At 40.9% G+C, this 25,808-nt stretch overlaps 1 protein-coding gene across 6 annotated transcripts in view; it reads left to right on the plus strand.

Annotated features, from left to right (window-relative positions):
- EDA (ectodysplasin A) overlaps nucleotides 1–25,808 on the plus strand; it is a 358,022-nt gene that overhangs the window by 814 nt on the left and 331,400 nt on the right. The window lies entirely within an intron of this gene.

Below are 25,808 nucleotides of genomic sequence, written 5' to 3' on the forward strand. Positions count from 1 at the left end.
GGAGGGGGGCCGGCGAGCCGGGGAGAGGTTGCCCACAGCAGGTTGTCCTCGGTTCCCGGCCCAGCTCACCTAGACTCTCTCCGGTCCTCCTTGCCTTGCAAACTCTAGCATGCACCCACCGCTCCGGGCTACGGGCTGCCTCGGGCAAAGTTGGCGACGCTCCCGCCCGGGCTGCGGCGAGGAGGTGCCCGCGCTGCCCCCCTGGCCAACTAACGGCGAAGCTTGGCCCTGGTGCTCCTGGGGAGGTTCTCTGCCCGCGGTGCTTGTTTTTTCGTGTCCAGAGCTGATGCCAGCACTAGCAAGCTCTCCTTTGGAGTTGGAGCTGTAAACAGCTGTAATAACTGCTCCACGCCCGTTGAAACAACTTCGGAACAGTCTTTTCAGCGCGGGGTTCTGGTGCGCTGACCAGAACGTGGGCTTGTTCACACTTACCTGCAATTTGAGACTGATTGTCCTAGGCGTTCTGGTGAGGATCAGCGCCCCTGAGGAATTCTGGTAGAAATATGCTGTCTTGCTAGACAACTTCTGAACAGCAATTTAAAAAATCTATGGAAATAAAACTCACCCTTTGCTTGCTGGTTCTGACTCTTGAGTGAGGTGTGTATGTGTTGACGGGGGGTGCTGTGGAAAGGGTAGGTGTGCAGCATTTTCCCTACTGCTTGCTAGAGAACAGGCATTGACCAATGGAAGCAGTAGTAGTCTCCCAAGTAGTAGTCTCCCAAGAGCAGTTTTTTCTGTTTTGTTTTCTGTTTTTGTTTTTTTTTTTTTCTCTTGCAAGCTTTATGGTGTTTATGCCTTTATTAGCAAACCATTAGCTTTGGTGTTTGTTTTCTATTTTTTTCTAGCTCTTTATTCTAGAAAGCTTAGTGCATATAATGGGAATATTGTCTTGATTGCCATATTTTGTCTTATATGTGAACGTTAGGAGAAGGGTCTGAAGATCCTTTTGAGGAAAAGAATAATAGATACCTCTTGGGGAAGCGGGCAAGTTGTGCAAATAAGTTCCTTGAAGGGAGAGACTCAGGCCTTCTATATTTACCACCACATCCAGAAACACTGCCACTACTCTGTAAACATGATTTGTGCTACTTTGACCTCCCACCCAAAGTTGTACACTTGATAGAGGCATCACATTCACGATCATTTTGTAATGTTAGGATTGACACTTTTTTGTACAATGTACATTGCAAAGTTGCCCTGAGCCTTAAAATGTCTTGCTAGCACACTCCAATTTATATAACCTCTTATCAAAGAAGAGAATCAGCAGACGTGCTTCTCATACTTGAAACTTTAAACACTGCAGCTAAACGATAATTAACTAGGATTCTAGCTCTCTTTCAATGCCCAGTAGAAATTCTTAGCTGCTGAACATTGATATTTTGTGAAAAGATGACAGAATTCAACTTCCTTAGTCAAATGGTGACCAAGACTTTTTGGCATTCAGAATGGACAGAGCTATGTTTATAGACTAAGGATTAGCAGGACAGCTGTACTCTAGGGGTTCTGTGATGGCATGGGACTCTCACAAGTCTGTAGTGGCATTTAGTTGCCTGCCCTTTGCATAGCATTAAAATAGTTCTGTCTGGATTTAAACACAGCTTTCTCTCTTCTGTGCTTTATTCTTTCTGTGTTAGGCTTTTTGAGCAGTAGAAACAAGGATACTGGCTCCTCACATTAGTTGACATCAAGTGGGTTTTTTAGAGTTGTGAAGGGTCATATGAGCCCATTTTGTTTGATTCCCTTGGGGAACACATAGGCCTTGAGGGGGAAGTGACTTGCTCAAGGTCACATCATTACAGTCAAAACTAGGATGGAGTTGCTCTCTTAACTGGAGTTCAGCATTCATTCCTCCGTAGGGCCACTTAGGGGGAAAAAGGATGGAGGGCCATAGTAGAAATTCTACAAAAGAGAGAGCATAGAGCTAAATAATTTCGTTCTATTCCACCTAGATTTTGAATAGACTAAGTTTAACCATGTGTTCCTCATTCTCCTGACGTTCATTTTCAGGATACTTGTAGTATTCTCTGAAGGAATTTTAGTCCAGATTTGACTTAAGTTACTCTTGAGGATATTAGTCTTAGCATGTAACAAATTAAAAAAAAAAGAAAATAAAAAGTTGACTGGCTACTAGAATTAAATTAATACTGCTACATTTTGGGTAAATTTCTAGTGCCCTGGTGCACCCTCTGCTGGCTTTGTAGGGACATTTAATTGCAGTATCTGCTGACAGTCAAAATTCTAAGTTGTGCTGACAGATTCTGATTCATAAATAAGGAAGTAAACAGCCTTGTGGGATTTGGCCACGTAGGTCATATTTTTATATTTTAGTTTTTCAACACAAACAGCTGCTGTTACAGCAACTCTTGGATGGAGAGGAAGAAAGATAAAAATATGCACCCTTCAATGGGCAATGCATTCAGGTTTCTCACTAGTTTATCTGAAAGCAGTGAAGGCAAACTGATAAGAAGAAAATGCAGGAAGATTTCAAGATCTCACCTAATTGGGCAGAACAGTCAGAGGCATAAATTGTGTAAGGTCACACAATTAGGCAAAAGTAAACCTATCCATGCTTATGAGATGATAGACTCTGAGCTCTCAGTTATGACTCTAGAATGGGACCTTGAAATCAATGTAAATGTATGTGTATCATCTCTCAATTTAAAAGCTTTTTTAAACAGGATACAGAAAAGAAGATAGAGAAGTTGGGATAAATAGCAGAGAGATAAGCAAAGTTCTCCAAGGAAAAAGAAAAGTCTACCCAGTGGGGACACAGTTGCTGATGATAAAAAGTGAGAGGAGAGGCAGGCATTTGGCCTAGCAGTTAAGACTAGGTAAGATGCCCTTGTCCCAATATCAGAGTTACCTTGATTGAATATCCTACCTTTGCCCCTGACTCCAGATCTCTGCTAATGTGGACCCTAGGAGGCAGCAGAGATGGGTCAAGTAATGGGTTTCTGCCACCACATATGGGAGACCTAAATTGTATTCCTGCCTCCCAGCTTCAGCTAATGTGGGCATTTAGGGAGTAAACCAGCAGATAGATAGGATCTCTCTCTCTCTCTCTCTCTCTCTCTCCCTCGCTCTCCCTCGCTCTCCCTCGCTCTCCCTCTCTCTCCCTCTCTCTCTTCCTCTCTCTCTCTCTCTCTCTCTCTCACACACACACACACACACACACACATTGGACCTTCTAGAATCTAAACTGTCTCCTTCAGCTGGAATAGCCAGGTAACTATAGATTTATCTGAATACTTGGTGGAGATCATCTCAAGGGCTAGATTCATTTCATTAGTGTCTGACTTAAGATAATACATATACAATATGGTTATTAGAGTAAAATAATTGAAATAAAAATCACTATTGATCATTTTATGGAGAAGTAGATCCAATTGTGAGTGTGATCTTCAAAGGTTAAAAATATGGTAGGCATCATTAGGATATGTCAAAAACAATAGCACAAAACCTTTATCTTCTCCATGTAAAAGATCAAAAGTAGACTTGCTTCTACAGTAAGAGAGGAAATTCTGGTAGCTGCTCCTCAAGAAAAACCTAACAGCTGATAAAAGTCCCCAGAAACTCAATTAAATTGATCAAAAGGATTGAGAGATCTTCTAGTTGTTTTTTTCAATTTGGAGAAAGTTTGAGGGAGGGATATGATCAAAGTCTACCAAGCCATAAGAGAGATGAGTTTTGTGGTCAATATGTTGGTGTAATTTAACAATCCAGTTCAGTAAATCCTTGTAGAAAGCCTGCTGTGCCAGATGCAATGTTAAATATTTGACACCTTTTAATGCTTGAAAAAGTACATCTCATTCAACTCATTGCCCCAAGTGACAGTCTGAGCTATAGATAGATTGCTGAGGGTTTATTCAGAATTGTTGGGGACCTTTGGAATATTTTCATAATTATTTCAGATGGTATAATCGAAGTCAATATGAATGTTCTACAAAACACTTGTGGTATAACTAGACATACCACTATGTATCTAGATTTGACATTACTTATTATCAATCAAGAAAATAATTAGGAATCACTTAAAGTGATTTAAAGTGAGCGTAATGAATAAACTCACTGGTTTTTGTTTGTTTTGTTTTTAGGAAGGTAGCATACAGATAAAATAGTTTCTATGGTTTTAAGTCCAGACTTTTCAGTGTGACACTCAAAGCTTTTAATCAACTAGCTTCATTATACCCATCTATCTTTTTCTCAGTAACTCTACTCCTACAACTCATCCACCATATCCTCTCAGAATCATTCTCTAGTTGTTATTGCTCTTGTGTTTTAAATAAATCTTATGTCTTTACATTAGAGTTTCTAGCTCCTCAGAAATCTGCCTTCTTTTTTGTGTTTCTCCACAATGCCTGACATGGTGCTGGTTACATTTAGAGTCATCAAATACTTGTGGAGGTGAATATTATTTGGGGACTTCGGAGATGTTTACGTAAAACAAAGACATTTTCTGTTTATGTAACAGGCCTGTTTTCCTCAGGTCTTGCAAGGCCTGTGAACTATCAGCTATGCTTAGGTAAGTAAATAGGACCACTGGTAATGTTCCATTGATTTCTAAAATAATTAGAAAGTGGAATGGAGAAGATCCTTAACCATGCGATCCATCTCCAAGTTTCACGCTTTAGCTCAAAGATGGTAGAAAAAGCTTTCTGCAATATATCGCTTGATGTTTTGTTTTACATGCTATTAGGTCTCATCATCTCTTTCTCTTAGATCTTGTGAACAATAATCTGTAATTTATCTATAAATACCTTATAGAGAAAATTTGTTTGTACTGGAGAACTTCTGAAGCCATTTAATTCCCAAGAACACTACCAGGAGAAAACGTTTGCCTTGCTTTTAGGACAGCCCTCAAAAAGGCTGTCTCTGACTCCTCTATAAATATCAAGCATTTAGCTCTTCATTTCTTCCCTTTCTTTAGTTTTCTGTACTTTTTAAATGTTGTATAACACATACAGAAAATGCACAGATCATAATTATACAATTTGATGAATTACTACAAGCACCCAGGTCAAGAAATAAAACATTAGTAGCACCCTGCATTCCCTATTTTGCCCCATCGTTATCACTATATCATTCTTGCTCTCCAAAGTTAATGACTAATCTGACTTCTGTTTTTTTAAATTTTTATTATATATTTGAGAGGTAGAGTTACAGACAGAAAGAGGAAGAGACAGAGAGAAAGGTCTTCCATCCTCTGGTTCACTGCCCAAATGGCCACAATGGCCAGAGCTGAGCTGATCTGAAGCCAGGAGCCAGGAGCCAGGAGCTTCTTCCAGGTCTCCCATGTGCATGCAGAGGCCCAAGCACTTGGGTCATCCTCTGCTGCTTTCTCAGGCCATAGCAGAGAGCTGGATTGGAAGAGGAGCAGCTGGGATATGAACCGGTGCCCCTATGGTATGCTGGCACTGCAAGTGGCTTAGCCCACTATGCCACAGCACCAGCCCCTATCCTGACTTCTAACATGGCAGATTAGTTTTGCCCACATTGAACTTGATGTAAATGAAATCAATGTAGTCTTTCGGGATTGATGTATTTTGATTAACACTGTGTTTGGGATGTCCATTCCTATGGTATGCCATTGTAGTTTTTTATTTGTACTTATATATATATTTCCAGTGTTTGAATAGATCTTATTTATTTATTTATTCATTTAGTGAAAATAGTTATATAGATTATTTCCAGTTTGTAGTTATTATGAATAATGTTGATACCAGTATTATTGTACATGTCTTTTGGTTACATGTATTTGAATTTCTGTTGAGAGTATACCTAGAATTAGAGTTGCTGGGTCATGAGGAATGCAATTTCTTTATTGAAAATAATGGTTTTGCTAAGCGATCATACCAATTTACATCCCCTCCAGCCATGTATGAGAATTCCAATTGTTCCACATCCTTACTAACATTTGGTATTGTCAGTCTTTTTCATCATAACCATGCTGATGGGTAAGTGTGTAATAATATCTCATGATTTTAATGGGCAATTCTGAGAAGACTGGTGAGGTTGTGCTCCCTTTCATACATTTATTATCCATTTTTATATATTCTATGAAGTTCTGGAACAGGCTTTTTGGCTTATTTTTCTGTCAAGTTATCTGTCCTTTGTTATCATTTTTTAGGAATTCCTTATGTACTCTGGCTGTGAACCATTTTTGTATTTTTTTGTGTTAGAAAACTCTCCCCAGTGGAGACACAGTTGCTGATGATAAAAAGTGAAAGGAGGGTCAGGCATATGGCCTAGCAGGTAAGACACTAGATAGAATACCCATGTCCCATATCAGAGTACCCGGATTCAATACCCTACTCCTACTCCTGACTCCAGATCTCTGCTAATGCAGACCCTAGGAGGCAGGAGTGATGACTCAAATAATTCTTTGTCTTATCTTTCTTTATGATATACTTTGGTGAATGAGCATTTTTGATTTTAATATATTAGTCTCGTATTTCAGTATTTTATGATTAGTGTTTTATGTTCCATTTAAGAAACATTTTCCTATTTTGAGACCATGTAAATATTCTCTCATATTATCTCCTAGAAGCTTTATATTTTTACCATTCACATTTAGATCTGCAGTTCACCTAGAATTTGCTTTTATATATAGTTAGATAGAGAGGCCAAGATCTCTTATTTTCCATATAGATATTCAACAGATCTAATGTCATTTATCATAAGCAGTATCTTTCCTCACACTTCTCTGCAGTGTCACCTTTGTCATAAATCAGGCATCTGAATATGTGCAAGATTGTTTCTGAAGTGTTTGCTCTATTGGTCTATTTGTCATTGCACTATTTATTAGCGTATTTTCTGTTGTTATAACAAAATACCTGAGATTTGGTACTTATAAAGAAAAGAGGTTTATTTAGCTCACAGTTTTAGAGATTCAAGAGAATGGTACCAACATTGGTGTGGCTCTGTTGAGGGCCCTCTTGGATGAATCACAACGTGGCAGAGAAGCAGAAAGAGAAATGAATGTGCAGAAGAAGATAGGCATGTGGAGTGGCTCTGCTTTATAACAACCCACTTTTGCAAGAACTCACTCTAGGAAGAAGCAATGCACTCCATGAGACCAACATAAATCCTTCTAAGGGCAGCACCCTGAGTGACCCAACTGCCTTGCACTAGGCCCCATCTTTTAAAGGTTCCACTGTCTCAACACCACCACTATGAGGACCAAGTCTCCAGTATATGAACTCTTGATAGACAAAACACTTCCAAACCACAGCATACTACTACCACAGAACTAGTCACTAGACTTTAAAATAAGCCTTTTAAAAAAAGATTTATTTATTTATTTGAAAGTCAGAGGTACACAAAGAGACAAGGGGAGAGAGAGAGAGAGAGGTCTTCTATCCACTGGTTCACTCCCCAATTGGCTGCAATGGCTGGAGCTGCACTGATCCAAAGCCAGGAACCAGGAGCTTCTTTCGGGTCTCCCATGTAGGTGCAGGGGCCCAAGGACTTGGGTCATCTTCTACTGCTTTCCCAAGCTCATTAGCAAAGAGCTGGATGGGAAGTGGAGCAGCCAGGACTCAAGCTGATGCCCACATGGGATGCCGGTGCTGCAGGCAGTGGCCCTTTCTGTACTATATTTATCTTAAGGAATTTGATATTTTTTGATGCCAAAAAATATCTATAGTGGCTTCTGTGATCTTCCACTCAAAACAACATTTACGAATTGAAGACTTATTCCCTCAAATGCTGGAAGAACTGTTAGAAGACAGATCTCTGCTGAGAGTTCTTTTTCGAACATTCTTTAGTGGAAAAAAAAAACTGTTTCACCCAAGGAGAAGCCTTCTTAAGGGCAGCCTGCATCCAACCACTGGCCAATGGACAGCTATAAAGGCCTTCCCCTTTATTTCAAATCGGGAAAACTTTCATGGGCCATACCAGCTCCAGAGGTGCCTATGAAGTTGGCTAGGGTCATTTTGGACTGTTTATTTCACTTTTCTTGCATATATGTTGATTTTGAAAGAACTTCCTAATAAAATCCTTGTGTGGTAATCTAATCTATGTCTCCCAGACTGCTTCACAGGAAACCAAGCATGGGGTCTGCATAATTTAAAAAAGCTTTTATTTCTTTATTTTTATCCATTTGAGAGAGAGAAAGAGAGAGAGATCAATCCATCTACTTATTCACTTCCCAAATGCCCACAACAGAGAGGGCTGGGCTAGGCTGAAGCCAGGATGCTGGATCTCAGTCCAATTCTCCCATGTGAGTGCCAGTGACCCAAGTATTTGAACCATCACCTGCTGTCTCCCAGGGTGCATACTAGCAGGAAACTGGAATTGGAAGTGTAGTTGGGACTCAAACCCAGGCAGTTCAATATGGGATACAGGCATCCTAAGCAGCATCCTAAACACTGTGCCAGATACCCACCCTGGCTATATAATTTTTTAATCCCATTTTACTTTCTTCTTGGTGATGTTTACAAATTAGTGTAGTTTTATGTATTGATTTTGTATCCTGCAATTTGCTGAACTCACTTATTAATTCTAATCATTTATCTGTAGATTATTTGGGATATTTTCACATACTACTATAATACCATTGTGGAAAATGACAAGTTTTTTTATGTGTATTTTTAAAAATTCTTATCTTATCTGACTGAACTGGCTAGAACATTTGGAACAATTTGAATTGTGGTAGTGATAGAAAGCATCCTTATCCTATTCCCAGTTTCAGAAGAAAAACTTTAAACATTTCACTGTTAGGCATCATCTTTGTTTTAAGTGTTTTTTGTTTGTTCAGGTTACCTTCAGCAGTTTAAAAATTTCTTTCTAGTCCTAGTTTACTAAGATTTTTTCCGTAATCCTAAATGGATATGTCATTATAGCAGATGGTTTTCTTGTATCTATTGAGATAATCATATGCTTTTTCTACTTTATTCTGTTAATGTGGTATTAAAACAACATTGCACTCCTGGAATAAATTCTAGTCAGTCTTGTTGTATTTTATATATTGCTGGATTTGTTTGGCTAACATTTCATTTAGGATCTTTGCATGGGAACCCGTGAATGAGATTAGCCTGTAATTTTCCTTATCTAATTATAAGGTTTGGATATCAAATTATGTTGTCCTTTATAAAGTTAATTAAAAATGTTTCTTCGTTATTTTTTCACCATTAACATTTATGTAAATTGGTAATGTGCCTTCTATAGTGTTTGGTGGAATTGATGGAGCCATTTTGCTCTGGGAGGATTTTAAATCTTATTTTTGATGTCTTCATAGATGTAGAACTTTTAGAAATAAACTGAATAAAAGAAGTGAAACATCTGTACATTGAAAACTTTAAAATATTGATGGAAGAAACTGAAGAAGACACAAATAAAAAGGAAGATATTCTGTGTTCATGGATTATAAGAATTACTACTGTTAGAACATCTGTACTTACCAAAGTGATATAGCAATTCAATATATCCCTATCAAAATTCCAATGACAGTATTCATAGAAATAGAAAAAAATCCTAAAATTTGTGTGGAACCACAGAAGACTTCAAATGGCCAAAGCAATTTTGAGCAAAAAGAATAACATTGGAGGCATCCTATTACCTACCTTCAAATTATACTACAAAGCTATAGTAACCAAAACAACATGGTACTGGCATAAAAACAAACACATACATTAATTGAGCAGAATAGAGAGCCCAGAAATAAATCTATACATTTATAGTCAGTTGATTTTTGACAAAGGAGCCAAGAACACACAATAGGGAAAAGGCAATCTCTTCAATAAATGGTGCTGGTGAAACTGGATACCCACATGTGGAAGAATGAAATCCTATCATTATCTTACACTATATACAAAATTCAACTCAAACATATAAAAAAAACTACATATAAGGTAAGACCTGAAACTATAAAATCATTAGAAGATAGACAAATGGATTTATAGCAAGCAAAAAAACTTCTAAGAAGCAATCAAAAGAGTGAAGGGACTATGTATTTTATATGAAAATATGTTTTCAAATTATACATTTGCATCACCATTACGGGTTACTACTCAAAATATATAAGAAGCTCTAAGAATTCAATAGCAAGAAAACAAATTTTTTTTCAGATTTTTCTTGTGTTAGTAAAGCCTTTTTTTAAATTTTTTTTTATTTGAAAGGCAGAGTTACAGAGAGAGGTCTTCCATCAGTTGGTTCACTCCCCAGATGGCTGCGCCAATCCGAAGCCAGGAGCCAGGAGCTTCTTCTGGGTCTCCCACACGGATACAGGGGCTCAAGAACTTGGGCCATCTTCTACTGTTTTTCCAGGCCATAGCAGAGAGATGAATCAGAAGAGGAGCAGCTGGGACTAGAACCAGTGCCCGTATGGGATGCCGGCACTTCAGGCCAGGGCTATAACCTGCTGCGCCACAGCGCTGGCCCCTAGAAAACAAATATTTTTAAGGGGCAAACAACCTGTATGATAATTTCTCAGAAGAAGACATAAAATGACAAACAAATATATGAAAAATACTGAACATCACTCAACATCAGAGAAATGCAAATTAAAATTACAATGAGATCTCATTTCATACCTATTAGAATGTCTATTCTCAAAAAGACAGAAAGTAACAAATGCTGATGAGAATGTAGAGAAAGAGGAATTCTCATATACTGTTGGTGGAATGTAAATTAGTACAGCCATTATGGAAAAAAGTATGGAGGTTCCATATATGTGTGTGTGTGTGTGTGTGTGTGTGTGTGTATCTCCAAAGGAAATTAAATCAGTAAGTCCAAGAGATGTCTGCACCCCCATGTTTATTGTGCATTCTTCACAATAGCTAAGATATGGAATCAACCTAATTGTTCATCAGCAGATAAGTAGATAAAGAAAATATGGAGTACACAGGATATTTCAAAAAGGTTATGGAAATGGAATTAAAAGATAAGATATTTTGGTGCAAAAAGATCAAAATGCATGCATAGTTTTCATAATATGCCTTTTCCATGGTTGATTTGGAGACATCTTCATATCTGCTGTTGATACTTTTTTTTTAAGTTTCTGTTTGTCTACAAGTATGTCTATTTCACCTTTTTTTCAAAGGGCTTTAATGGGTATGGAATTCTAGGTTAGCAGTTTTTTTTTTTTTTCTTTCAGAATTTTGAAGAAACCATGTCTTTGCATACTGGCTTCCATTTTATCTGCTGGGAAATAAGCTGGAATTTTTGTATTTTAATCTTTGTGCCTTTTTCTCTTTTTTTATATCTTTCTCTTTGTTTTTGGGTTTTAGTAATTTTACCATGTTGTGCTTATGCATGGTTTTCTTTATATTTATGATGTGCTTATGATTGATTTTCTTTATATTTGTCTTTTCTTTGGAGTTCATAGTATTTGAATCTGTGGCTTGATGCTTATTGGCTGGTTTTGAAAAATTCTCAGCTACTATTTCTTAAATATTGTTCCTGTCCTATCCTCTTTCTAGTCTTTTTAAGATTCAGTTACAATTTTGCCTTAGTCTGTATGGGCTGCACTAAAGAAATGCCATAGACTCGGTTACTTATAAACAATAGAAATTTATTGCTCACAGTTCTAGAGGCTGGAAAATACAAGATCAAGGGAGTGGCAGATTCTTTGTCTGATGAGAACTCACTGCCTGATTCATAGAGTGATACCTTCTTGTCTATCCTCTATGGTAGAAGGGACAAATGAGCATCCTGGTCCTATTTTATAAGGACACTAATGTTAGGAAAATGGCGCAGTCTTTTCTGTGGTGCAATCTACACCTGATTTACATCCTATGCCCTGGTTCCCACCACCATTGCTGAAAGCCACATAGCCACATGGCTACCTGTGCCAAGCTCCACCCCCAACCTAATGGGATTGGCTAATTCCTACCTCCCTGCCCGACCCCCAGAAAAGGTATATTAGACCCCCTTCCCAGACACGTGGCCCTTTTTTCCCCTTCATCACCCCACCCCTCCGGTCTGTTGGGTTTTCCCCAATAAACCCTTTCCCTTACTCCGGTGTTTGGTGTGTTTTGTGATGGCCTAATAGAAATAGATAACACACTAATCTCATTTGTGAGGAGCTTGCCCTTATGATTTAATCACCTTCCCAAATCCTCACCTAATACCATCACTTTGATAAATTAGGTTTCAACAAATTTTGGGGACACACATTTTCTTAGCACTCATTGTATCTCTTACGTATTTTTTTCTCTGTACTTCATTGTAGATATTTTCTTCTGATCTATGTTACAATTCATTAATTTTCTCTAGATTTTTCACATCTCCAGTTAAACTTACCCATTGAGTTCTTAATATCACTTATCACATATTTTTTAAACAGTTTATTTATTTGAAAGGCAGAATGACAGGGAGGAGGAGATGGACAGGGAGACGGAGAGTGCCAGGCCCATGCTAGGAACCCAGAACACTATCTGGGTATCCCATGTGGATGTTAGGAACCCAAGTACTTGGGCTGTCAACCTCTGCTCTATAGGTGCACTATCAGGAAGCTGGATCATAAGCACAGCATAGCTAGAGTGTGAAGCAGGCTCTCCAGCACAGGATTCAGGCATCTCCAGTGGTGGCTCAACAGGTTGAGCCATAAGACCTGCCCCCTCCCCCATTTTTTTTTTATTTCTAGAATTTTCAGTTGGTTCCTTTTAAAACAAAAAGATTTATTTTATTTATTTGAAAGAGTTACAGAGAGAGGTAGAAACAGAGAGAGAGGTACAGACCGACAGGCCTTCCATCCTCTGGTTCACTCCCCAAAGGGTTCCAATGGCTGGAACTGAGCCAATTCAAAGCCAGGAGCCAGAAGCTTCTTCCAGCTCTCCCACGCGGGTACAGAGGCCCAAGCACTTAGACCATCTTCCACTGCTTTCCCAGGCCATGGCAGAGAGTTGGATTGGAAGTGGAGCAGCCGGGTCTTGAACCCATGCCCATAGGAGATGCTAGCACTGGAGGCCAGGGTTTTAACCTGTTGCACCACAGTGCCGGCCCCTCATTGGTTCCCTTTACAAATAGTATTAAATTCCTTGCCAAAATGCACAATTAAATCTTTTATTTTTCAGGACATATTAGTCATAATTGTGTGAAAAATCTTCATTTGATAACTGTATTTTCTCGTTCCTCTAGGGTACAGTTCTATTGTTAATTGTGTATCTTGATTTTCTCTCACTTTGCCTGTTTCCTCAGAGGCCTGGTTATGTTTGATTGAGTGGCAGACATTATACATGAAAATTATAGTAAAAATGCTTTGAGACTGCAGTTTTTATCTTTATCCAACAAGGATTTATGCTCACTTCTGGCAGGTGGTTCTAGGGAATAGAAATCCCTCATCCCCTTAATCCAATATGAGATTTGAAGCTGGCGTTCAGTTCAAGTAAAGATTGATTTACTTTCCCTTTTAGTATCTATTTCTTCTAAGTTGGGATCCAAAGATTAAGAAATTTTCTAGGGTTCTCTCTCCTTATTGGGTCTTTTTTCTTTCTTTCTTTCTTTCTTTCTTTTTTTTTTTTTTTTTTTGGACAGGCAGAGTGGACAGTGAGAGAGAGAGACAGAGAGAAAGGTCCTCCTTTTGCCGTTGGTTCACCCTCCAATGGCCGCCACGGCTGGCGCGCTGCGGCCGGTGCACCGCGTTGATCTGAAGGCAGCCAGATACTTATCCTGGTCTCCCATGGGGTGCAGGGCCCAAGGACTTGGGCCATCCTCCACTGCACTCCCTGGCCACAGCAGAGGGCTGGCCTGGAAGAGGGGCAACCGGGACAGAATCCGGCGCCCCGACCGGGACTAGAACCCGGTGTGCTGGCGCCGCAAGGCAGAGGATTAGCCTAGTGAGCCATGGTGCCGGCCGGTCTTTTTTCTTTATGCTTCTTAAAAATTTATCTATTTATTTGAAAGAGTTACAGAGAGAGAAAGAGAGATTGATCTTCCACCCGCTGGTCTACTCCCTGGATAGTCACAACAGACAGCATGGGGCCAGGCCAAAGCCAGGAGTCAGGAGCTTCTTTCAGGTCTCCCACATGGGCAACAGGGGCCCAAGCACTTGGATCATCTTCTGCTGCTTTCCCAGGCCATTTGCAAGAAGATAGATCAGAAGTGGAGCATCATAATATGAACCAGCACCCATATGGGATGCTGGTGTTATAGGTAGTGGCTTTATTTGCTACATCACAACATGGGCTCCCTTGATGGGTCTTGAGTTCCAGTTTTTGTTCTCTTCGCACCTTGATTCTGTCAAAACCTCTGTTTTCCTTCAGCTGACTCTTCTGGGATCAGCCAATGACCAGAAGAGACAAAAAGATATAAATAGATCTTGTGAATTTTCTTTTTATCTGATGCCTTCCCCTCATAATACTGCATAGTCCTTTAAGATTTCAGATATTTTCAAATATGTATGGGGGTACTTCAAAATGTGGAAAAATAGAATTAGAACACAAATTTATTTCAGTACAGAAGTTTATTGAAATCCATGCATAGTTTATTTTTAATACACATTTTCCATGATATTTTTTTAATTTAAGAGAGACACAGAGCAAAGAGAGCTCTCAGCTGCTGGTTCACTCCTCAGATACCCACAATGGCTGGGGCTGGGGCTGGGGCAGGCCAAAGCCAGGGTCTGGAACTCAATGCAGATCTCTCATGCAGGTGACAGGGAACCAAGTGCATGAGCCATCACCTGCTGCTTCCCAGGGAATGCATTAATAGGAAGCAGGAAGCTGAGATCGGGAACAGAGCTTGGACTTGAACTTAGGCTTGAAATCCTATGTGAGGTACTGACATCCCAACTGGCTGTTTAACCCTAGGCCAAACTCCTGTCCCTTCCATGAATTTTTGAAAAACTCTTATGTTATAGCTTGTTCAAAATTTCTTGTGGTTTTGAGTAGGAAATTTAGTCCAAATTGCTTATGTTTCTATTGCTAGAAGAAGAATCAGTTAGTCATTTCTTCAACAATATTGATCATATCCTATGTATCATGCACTATACAAAGCAGTGGAGATACAACTGTTGAATGGGTTAGTGTCAGTTCCTTCCATCATGGAATTTACAGTCAAGTGAACAAGAAGGTACAATACAATTTGATAATACAATGATAAGGTTAATCAAAAGATGATCTGGAGCACTAAGGAGGAATACGTGGCTCAAACTTTTGAAATCAAGGCATATTTTCTTGACAAGGCATCTTCTAAGCTTAAGCCAGAAAAAAAGTAAGACTATCTAGAATAAGACTGTTTTAGGCTAGAGGCCTGGAGATGAGAGAAAATTTGGCATATTCAGGGAATATAAAACCCAGTTTCTGGGACTGGCTTTGTGGTGTAGTAAGCTAAGCTTCCACATTTGGCTCTGGCATCCTGTAAGGGCACCAGTTTGTGTCCTGGCTGCTTGTTTTCTCTCTCTCTCTCTTTTTTTTTTTTTGACAGGCAGAGTGGACAGTGAGAGAGAGAGAGACAGAGAGAAAGGTCTTCCTTTTCCATTGGTTCACCCTCCAATGGCTGCTGCGGCTGGCGCTGATCCAAAGCCAGGAGCCAGGTGCTTCTCCTGGTCTCTCATGTGGGTGCAGGGCCCAAGCACTTGGGCCATCCTCCACTGCACTCCCAGGCCACAGCAGAGAGCTGGACAGGAAGAGGAGCAACCGGGACAGAATCCGGTGCCCCAACCGGGACTAGAACCTGGTGTGCCGGCGCTGCAGGTGGAGGATTAGCCTATTGAGCTGCGGCGCCGGTCCTGGCTGCTTGTCTTCTTATCCAACTCTCTGCTATGGTCTGCAAAAGCAGTGGAAGATGGCACAAGTCCTTGGGCCCCTGTACCCACGTAGGAGACCCAGAGGATGCTCCTGGCTCCTGGCTCCTGGCTTTGGATCGTTGCAGCTCCGGCCATTGCGGCCAACTGTGGAGTGAACCAGTGGATGGAAGACCTCTCTCTCTCTCTCTCTCTCTCTCATTCCTTCTGTCTGTGTGTAACTCTGCCTCTCAGATAAAAAACAAACAGTTTCTGTAAAGCTACAGTTATCAGAAAATGTGGCACTGGCATAAGGAAGATATATAGATCAATGGAACAGAATTGAGAGTACAGAAATAAATCCTTATATTGTAATTCATTGATTTTTGACAAAAATAGCAAGATAATTCATTGGAGGAACAATACTTTGTTTAGCATTGGTTCTGGAAAAATAAAATATCTGCATCAAAAAAGATGAACTGGGCCATGCATTATGTATGTATACATCATACCCCAAAATTAACTCAAAATGGACTATATGCTTAAATATAAGTGTCAAAGCAATAATACTTTTAGAAGAAAAGGTAGAAGATACTCAAGATCTCAGGTTTGGTGAGGATTTCTTAGATTACACCAAAAAAGTCCAAAAAGTAGTGAGATGAAAATAAACATGATAGACTTGGAGAAAATATTTGCAAAACATAACTCCATTGAAAACTTGTATCCAGAATTTGCAAAGAACACCTGAAATGGATTAATAAGAAATAAATCAAACCAAAAATGGGCAAAATATATGAACAAATATTTCACTGCAAGGGATACATAAATGCTAAATCTAAATAAATACATGAAAAGATGCTCAACATGATTATCCATCATGGAAATGCAAATTAAAACCACAATGAGATACCATTTCACACCCACTAGAATAACTATAATGAAAAAGACAATAAGAAGTGTAAATGTGTAGAATGCTCATACATTGCTGGTGAGAATATAAAATGATGCAGCTGTTTTGGAAAACAGTTTGTCAGTTCCTTAATAAGTTAACATAGAGTTACCATATGACCAAGTGATTCCACTCCTAGGCATATACCCAAAAGAATGGAAAGCATATGTTCACAGAAAACCTCTAACCAAATGTTCATAGCAGAATTATTCATAATAGCCAAAAAATGGAAACAACCCAAATATCTGATGAATAGACAAACAAATGTGGTATAATATTATATACAATAAATATTTTTCAGCCTTAAAAAGGAATGAAGTATGCATACATGCTATAACATGGCTGAATCTCCAAAATACTATGCTAAGTGAAAGAAGCCTGTTACACAGAAAAACCACATTGTATGATTCCATTTGTATGAGGTGTCCAGAATAGAAAAATAGAGAGAGACAACAGTAAGATTAGTGGATGTCTGAGGGTCAGTGGTAGGAATGAAGATTAGCTGAGTATGGGCATGGTGGCATTTATTGGAGGGATGAAAATATTCTAAAACTGATTTACCACAGGTGATAGAAGTAGAACTTGAAAGAAAAGAGATCCTGCAAAAGATATCATGAAGTTACACAATTCAGTTCAGTTACAAAACATTAACTTGTACACCTAAAATAGATGAATTCTGTAGTTTGTGAATTATATCTAAGTGAAGCTGTTTCTAAAAAGTGTTTGATACAAAGAAGATGATCAATAATTGTGTAAGAGGCTTTTTTTCCTGAGTGATACCTATTTTTTTTTTGACAGGCAGAGTGGACAGTGAGAGAGAGAGACAGAGAGAAAGGTCTTCCTTTGCCGCTGGTTCACCCTCCAATGGCCGCCGCGGCCGGCGCGCTGCAGCCGGCGCACCGCGCTGATCCGATGGCAGGAGCCAGGAGCCAATGTGCTTTTCCTGGTCTCCCATGGGGTGCAGGGCCCAAGCACCTGGGCCATCCTCCACTGCACTCCCTGGCCACAGCAGAGGGCTGGCCTGGAAGAGGGGCAACCGGGACAGAATCCGGCGCCCCGACCGGGACTAGAACCCGGTGTGCCGGCGCCGCAAGGCGGAGGATTAGCCTAGTGAGCCACGGCGCCGGCCTAGATACCTATTTTTTTTAAAAGATTGATTTATGTGTGTATGTGTGTGTGTGTGTGTGTGTGTGAGAGAGAGAGAGAGAGAGAGAGAGAGAGAGAGAAACTCTTATCTACTGGTTTATTTTCAAGTGCCTTCAATGGCTGGGATTGGGCCAAGCTGAAGTGGTAAACTAGGAATGGAATCCAAGACTCCCATTGTTGGGGGTGGGGGTCGCAGGGACCTAACTATATTGAGTCATCAACTGCTGTGCTTCAGGGTGTGCATTAGCAGGAAGCTGGAATCAGGAACAGGGCTGGGACATGAGCCCAGGCAGTCTGATACTGGATTCAAGTGTCTTAACTACTAGGTCAAATGTCTGCCCCATATCTATCTTTAGAGGAAAAGACCCTTTAAGACTTCGTTCTAGTTACGCCAAACTTACTTTTCTTTCTTTTCTCCTTTCTTTCCTTCTTTCATTCTTTCTTTCCTCCCTCCTCCCTCCTTCCTCCTTCCTTCCTTCCTTCCTTCCTTCCTTCCTTCCTTCCTTCCTTCCTTCCTTCCTTCCTTCCTTCCTTTCTTCCTTCTTTCCTTTCTCTCTCTCTCTCCCTTCCTTCTTTTCTTTCTTTCTTTCTTTCTTTCTTTCTTTCTTTCTTTCTTTCTTTCTTTCTTTCTTTCTTTCTTTCTTTCTTTCTTTCTTTCTTTCTTTCTTTCTTTCTTTCTTTCCTATTTGTTTATTTGAAAGGCAGAGTTACAGAGAGGCAGAGGCAGAGAGAGGGAGCAAGTGAGCTTCCATCAGCTGGTTCACTCCCCAAATGGCCACAATGGCCAGGACTGAGCCAGGCCAAAGGAAGGAGTCAGGAACTTCTTCCGGGTCTCCCACAAGGGTGCAGGGGTCCAAGGACTGTGGCCACCTTCTGTTGCTTTCTCAGGCTCATTATCAGGGAGCTGGATTGGAAGTGGAGCAGCCAGGACTTGAACCTGTGCCCATATGGGATGCTGGTGCTGTGGGCAGCAGCTTTACCCACTTATGCCATGGCACCGGCCCCACTCTTGAACTGTCTTACCATAATAGATATGTCTAGGGCCAAAACTCAGAATCAACTCAATCAGAAGCTTCAGGGATGAGGACCTAGTCATGTGTAATTTGAAATAGATCTACAGGGGATTCTGGAATAAGAGTCTGTGAAATATGGAACTGTGACTGGCTTAGAGTGCATATATATGTGTACACACACACACATACATAGAGAGCATATATATATGTAGAGTGCATATATAACCTAGAGTTTATATATACATATAACCTAGTTGTATATATATATATGTATATATAAACCTAGAGTTTTATATAGATATAGTTTTATATATATGTATATATATACACATACATCCTATACCTAGAGTTATATATATATGTATATATATATATACACACAGAGAGAGAAAGTTTTATATATATTTAAATACATGCACACACACACACACACATAGCTGCAATGGCTGGAGCTGCGCCGATCCAAAGTCAGGAGCCAGGAGCTCCTTCCAGGTCTCCCACATGGGTGCAGGGACCTAAGCACTTGGGCCATCTTCTACTACTTTCAGGCCATAGCAGAGTTGGATCAGAAGAGGAGAGCCGGGACTAGAACTGGTGTCCATATGAGATGCTGGTGCTGCGGGCAGAGGCTTAACCTACTGCACCACAACACCAGCCCCAAATGCCATTTTCATGGGCTCTGATAGAAGGCTAAGTTCAGCCCCCGTTCTCTTTGTCTTGTCTGCTGACTTGACCTTCAACCTTTTGCCATGAGATGATGCTGCACAAAGGCCATCACCAGATGCTGGCATCATGCTCTTGGACTTCCAAGCTTTAGAACTGTGAGAAATAAATGCATTTTTTTTAATTGCCTAGTCTGTGGTATTCTATAGTAACACCCCTAAGAAAGGGCTCAGTGGTTACTTGAACTAGAGTGGGCAGTAATCAAATGTTGTGTCCCAATGTTCTCTCTTTCTCTCTTCTTCCCTTTCCTTCTCTCTCTCCCTCTCCCTATTCTACCTTTTCCATCTCCTTCTCTGCCTCTCTGTTACTCTCAGCAATTCTCAGAGCCTAGTGAGATTTTTTTTTTCAGAACTGTAGGGCAGATATCTATGAGGTGGTGCTTAACCAGGGGTGTATATTAGTCTTAGCTGGAGAAGTTTTGAGAAACACACATGTCCCTGGCCACACCTGTACATATATCATCAAAGTCTGTAGAAGGGTACATGGGCATATATAGTTTGGAAACAAGGCTTTTCAGGTGATACTCATTCCCATTTGAGAATTACTACTCTGAAGAAAGGTATTAAAAAAAGAATATAAAGAAGATTCTGTACCCCGTGCCTAACTTCAGCTCCCCTGTTAAAATTATTAGGTCCTTATTACCTGTGTTATTGGGACTGTCTTTGAAGACCACTGGACCATGAGCTTGCATGGTAATGAATCCTTAGTAAATATCTCTGTGGAAGGCCGTTTGGAAAACCGGTTCATAACTCTGTGTCTTTTGGGAAAAGAGGGATTAGATTTCAGTTGTCAGTTCCTCAGCCAGATCGTAATGCTGTGTACTTGGAATAGCCAAGGGAAGAGGGTGGTCCCCTGTCTTTTGTGGCCTCCTGGGGACTTTCCCTGCTGCTATCTGTTGAAACCACTTTAAAATAATAATCTGCTAAGTAATTTTCTCCATGTACATTCACCTGACAATGGGCTTATATTTCAGAGATGAAGAGTGATTTGTATTAGAGTGGTGGCGTATAGCAGGGGTTGAAACCAAAACAGCCACAATGAAATTGATTTTCAAAAGGAGATTACTTCTGAATTTTGTTTTGTGGTTTGTGGATCATTATTCTTATTTCATCCTGCCACATCTGTGGCCTACAAGGGCAATGAAAGCTTGAACACTAGTCAGGGTTTTGGATCAATTCACCAGGCTCTGTGCCTAGAAGTATTGCATATTTCTAAAGCACTCTTGCCATGTAGTCTAAACGCCTAAGTTAGGGAAATTCTGAGGGTTTCTCATGTAAGAAAGAATATTAGCACCTGTCACATTGAGTCAGATTGAAGAAAAGAAGGGAGGGAGGCAGATTTCATAAATTCCTCCAACTCAATCATCACTTCATGGAGTCTCTTAGGTGGGGGTTCTGTTTCTCAAGACTGATTTCAGAAACAGTCAACCAAGGAGTGTAAACCTACTTTGTTCTCAGTGACATTAGACAAATCCTTTTGGTGCAGTTTGTTTCTGCTTGGATTTCCAGCTGACATCTCAAATTTGGTAAATTAAGCTGAACTCATCTCCATTCTTCTCATCTACCATATATGCCAAATTTTACAAAATTAAACCCCAGTTTCATTCCTTCAATCACTCAGGCATAAAACCTTTGAGACATTTTTTCTTTAACTTCACGCTCTCCCTTGTTACTCATATTTAGCAATCAATTGTGAATTAATTCATACTTTGTGACATTGATTTATATTGTTCATGATGTCTCTTTCTAATCCCACTGCTACCCTTCTGGCTGTGTTTGACTTAGATAATCTTCAAGGACCCTCCCAAGCAAGAAAATCTGTGATTCTTTCTCAACCCCCGTTAACTCACTAGGGCAGTAGTTATGCAGCTGAGAGTTGCTTTTGTCCTCGACCTCAGCTAGATTATTTTTATTTAAGTGCCACTTTGTCAAGTCACCCCCTCCCCAGAAAACTTTGATGTCTCTCCACTACTTATAAAGCTCAAACTTCTTCTTCCTTTTTTTTTTTTTTTTTTGGACAGGCAGAGTTAGACGGTGAGAGAGAGAGAGACAGAGAGAAAGGTCTTCCTTCCGTTGGTTCACCCCCCAAATGGCCGCTACGGCTGGCGCGCTGTGCCGATCTGAAGCCAGGAGCCAGGTGCTTCCCCCTGGTCTCCCATGTGGGTGCAGAGCCCAAGGACTTGGGCCATCCTCCACTGCCTTCCCGGGCCACAGCAGAGAGCTGGACTGGAAGAGGAGCAACCGGGACAGAATCCGGCGCCCCGACTGGGACCAGAACCCGGTGTGCCGGCGCCGCTAGGTGGAGGATTAGCCTAGTGAGCCGCGGCGCTGGCCAAGCTCAAACTTCTTAACCAGGCATTCCGAACCCCTCTGCAATCAGACTTGAAGTGCTTTGCCACTCTTTGTTACACTCTGTCTGGATCCTGTTTCATCTCAATGGGGCCACTGACAGGCCTCTTGTGTTCTGGCCTTTGTCCACCTATTCCCTGGAGTAAAATGTCCTTTCCTCTTGGAGCCCTCCAGGTCCTTCACAGCTCAGCTTATTAAACCTTGCTTCTGCAAGTTTCTAACTGATTGGCCAGGTCTTGGGAGCCTCCATGCCCACATTTCTTTTCAAGTCATAAAGCCCTGCCTACCCCCTTAACTTTGTTTATAGTCTTTAACAGTATCTCATATAAAGTGTTTAAATATGGGTATGCCCTTAAAGCCGAGACTCTCTATGTCTCGTATAACACAAAAATATGCCAATGTTCCAAATACTGATGACCTAGTGAAAAGCCAGAGTTGTGGTTATATGTGTGTATATGTGTGTGCATACATGTGTGGTGTGTTTGTATGTCTCTGTGGGAGAGTGGGGGAAGGAGAGGAGGAGAGAATGGAGAATGTATGTATTTGCATTTAAGTATTAAGTACTAGAATTCTTTCCATTGTGATATTATATCTCACAGCAGTGTAGATAATATAATTTTGCGTTTGACATCTTCCCAGTAAGCACTTCTAGCATTTTCCCTATGTCTAGAAAGAATAAGCACATGATTTGTGACCTGGGATGATGACCTTGGAAAGGTTCATTTACCAATAACAGTTATGGGTATGTGGGTTGAAATTTTCACCACTAAATTATTAAGTCCAACAAATAATTTACACTGTTCCTACTATGTACCAAGCATTTCTGGGGAAAATGTGAGTTAAAAACAAAAGACTAAGTAGTACTACTATTTCATAAACTGCCTTCTCACATTTCCAGCTAGCCCATTTTCTTCTCACCTCCTGCCTTTGCCTACTCATTCACAAAGTCTGGCTCCCATCTGTCAAACTAGAGTGTCTCAGGCTTGTTGTAATCTATTCTGGAGATTTGCATTGTCCTGGAGGTTGTGGGAGAGTACTGGAATGAGTGCTCACTCTTTTCTTAACCAATTAGCACATTTCCATGTCCTTATTTATTTATTTTTTTGTTTGTTTGTTTTAAAGATTTATTTATTTTCGGCCGGCACCGCGGCTCACTAGGCTAATCCTCCACCTTGCGGCGCCGGCACACCAGGTTCTAGTCCCAGTTGGGGCGCTGGATTCTGTCCCGGTTACCCCTCTTCCAGGCCAGCTCTTTGCTGTGGCCCGGGAAGGCAGTGGAGGATGGCCCAAGTCCTTGGGCCCTGCACCCCATGGGAGACCAGGATAAGCACCTGGCTCCTGCCATCGGATCAGCGCGGTGTGCCCGCTGTAGCGTGCCGGCCGCGGCGGCCATTGGAGGGTGAACCAGCGGCAAAGGAAGACCTTTCTCTCTGTCTCTCTCTCTCTCTCTCTCTCTCTCTCACTGTCCACTCTGCCTGTCAAAAAGAAAAAAAAAAGATTTATTTATTTGGAAGTCAGAGTTACACAGAGAGAGAAGGAGAGGCAAAGAGAGAGAAAGGTCCTCTATCCGCTGGTTCACTCCCCAGTTGCCCACGATGGCCAGAGCTGCGCCGATCCGAAGCCAGGAGTCAGGAGCTTCTTCCAGGTCTCCCACGTGGGTGCAGGGGCCCAAGGAGTTGGGCCATCTTCCACTGCTTTCCCAGGCCATAGCAGAGAGCTGGATTGGAAATGCAGCAGCTGGGTCTTGAAATGATGCCCACATGGGATGCCAGCAATGCAGGTGGCAGCTTTACCTGCTATGCCACAGCATCAGCCCCTCATTGTCTTTATTTATAAAATGGGAAAGGTAATATCTTCCCTGTCTCCTTCAGTGCTTTTATGAGGATCAAATACAAATGTACATGAAAAAGACAAGGTTGTATATTAAATTTCAGAGGACTCACTGATAAATCCTCTCCTTAACTGTGTAAAACTTTTATTCTAATTGCTGCCTTGCATTGCCCATATAGTTGCTCTGCCAATTGATATAAATTCAAAGTGATTGATGATAATACTGTATTTCTTCAAGTTGCATGCCTTCATGTTTTGCTTTTTTGATATTTATGTTTTCTTTCAGCCTGGCCATATGACAATTTCTTTGTATGTGTGGTACAAAGAGAACTAGACTGGAAATTGGGAGACAGCAGTTCTGGCCCAGGCCTATTAGTTATTCTCCTTACTTAAGTTGTAGAACTTAGGGAGGCCACTTGACCTTTCTGGCTGTCAGTCTCCTCATCTGTAAAATGTTGAAGACTGAAGTTGGTAACCTATAAGGTCTTACACTACCAATTTATTGCTGAAGCTAAATAGAAGCTTCATTACTTTTTGTTCATATTTTTTTCCTGTTCTCTCCTTGAGAATCTCTGGTCTAATAAATATAGCCAAACCCACATCAGTGTTGGTTTTCCAAGATTATGTACTATTTCTAAAAGGAAATCCTTTTAGACTTATATGCCAGGCTTTGCACCCACATGGGAGACCAGGAAGAAGCACCTGGCTCCTGGCTTCGGATCAGTGTAGCTCTCATCCACTGATTCACTCCCCAAGTGACAACAAAATCAGGGCTGGGCCAGGCTGAAGCCAGGAGCCAGGAACTCTATCCAGGTCTCCCATGGATGGTAGGTGGTAGGAACTCAAGTGCTAGAGTCATCTACTACTCTCTTCTCAGGGTATACATTAGTAGGAAGCTGGATCAGAAGTGTAGTAGCCAGTACTGAGACCAGGCACTCCTGTATGGAACACTGGTGCCCCAAGTGGCATCTTAACTGCTACACTAAACATCCATTCCAATATTCCTCATTTTTAAGGACAAACTTAGATGTCATACTTTCCTGTGAAGCATTTCCTGATTATTTAGCCTTTAGTGCTTTTTTTTTCTATTTCTGCCTTTATGACATACCAGACACTGTACCCAGCATTGTAAGACAGAAAGATGAAATAAGTTCCTGACGTTAGAGACAGGTTGAAACTGGGAAAAATATTTTAGAGCCCATGGTCCTTACTTATTGGTTCTATAAGTATCATCTTATGACAGTTCTTGTGACAGTATGCTGTCATACAATATAAAATTATGATGCATCTGCCATTTGCTGGCTACCCAACTTCCATTTCCTTTTCCTAATATTACTACAGCTTCATTTTGGAGTAGCCTCGTTCCATTATTGGATATAGTGTTGGTGCATGGGAAATCTAGGTGTCTATATCCCACAAGAAAATCCGAAAGGGTTAAGTTCTTCTTCTTACTACCCCAATAAAATTAAGAATCAGTGTCCATGTAATACAATGTCAGATAGCTTATATTCTTTTTTAGGATTGTCTTGATTTTTCACCTTACCAATCCAGTTCCTTTGATCTATTGCCCCAATTGACCTTTTAAAATTACCCTCAAGTCTCCTGATTCCTTGTCTACAGGTCCCCCTGCATTAACCAAACCCTAGCCCAGGTTCTACCATTTGGCTTTACCAATTTTATATGAAAGACTGTTGAGTAGGACTAGAGAGAATCACAAATTGGAGCCACTGCAAATTTAGGCTCCAACTTCTGCTGGGTGGCTAATTACTACCAAGTAATTTCTGTCTCTGTGGACATAAGTTGCTCAGTCTTCTGATTTCAGCAGCAATTCCATACTTTCACTTTGATCCTCAAACCTCCCGCTCCAAGTCATACCCACTCCATTTTCAACTGTTAAACTTGATTCCTACTTTGTTGGAAAAAAAAATCAACATGGGCCGGCACTGTGGTTTAGCGGGTAAAGCCACTGCTTGCAGTGCCGGCATCACATATGGGCACCGGTTCGAGTCCCGGCTACTCCACTTCCGATCCAACTCTCTGCTATGGCCTGGGAAAGCAGTAGAAGATGGCCTAAGTGCTTGGGCTCCTGCACCTGCACCCACAGGGGATACCCAGAAGAAGCTTCTGGCTCCTGG

Source organism: Oryctolagus cuniculus, chromosome X (genome assembly GCF_964237555.1).
Source record: "Oryctolagus cuniculus chromosome X, mOryCun1.1, whole genome shotgun sequence".
Lineage (NCBI taxonomy): Eukaryota > Metazoa > Chordata > Mammalia > Lagomorpha > Leporidae > Oryctolagus > Oryctolagus cuniculus.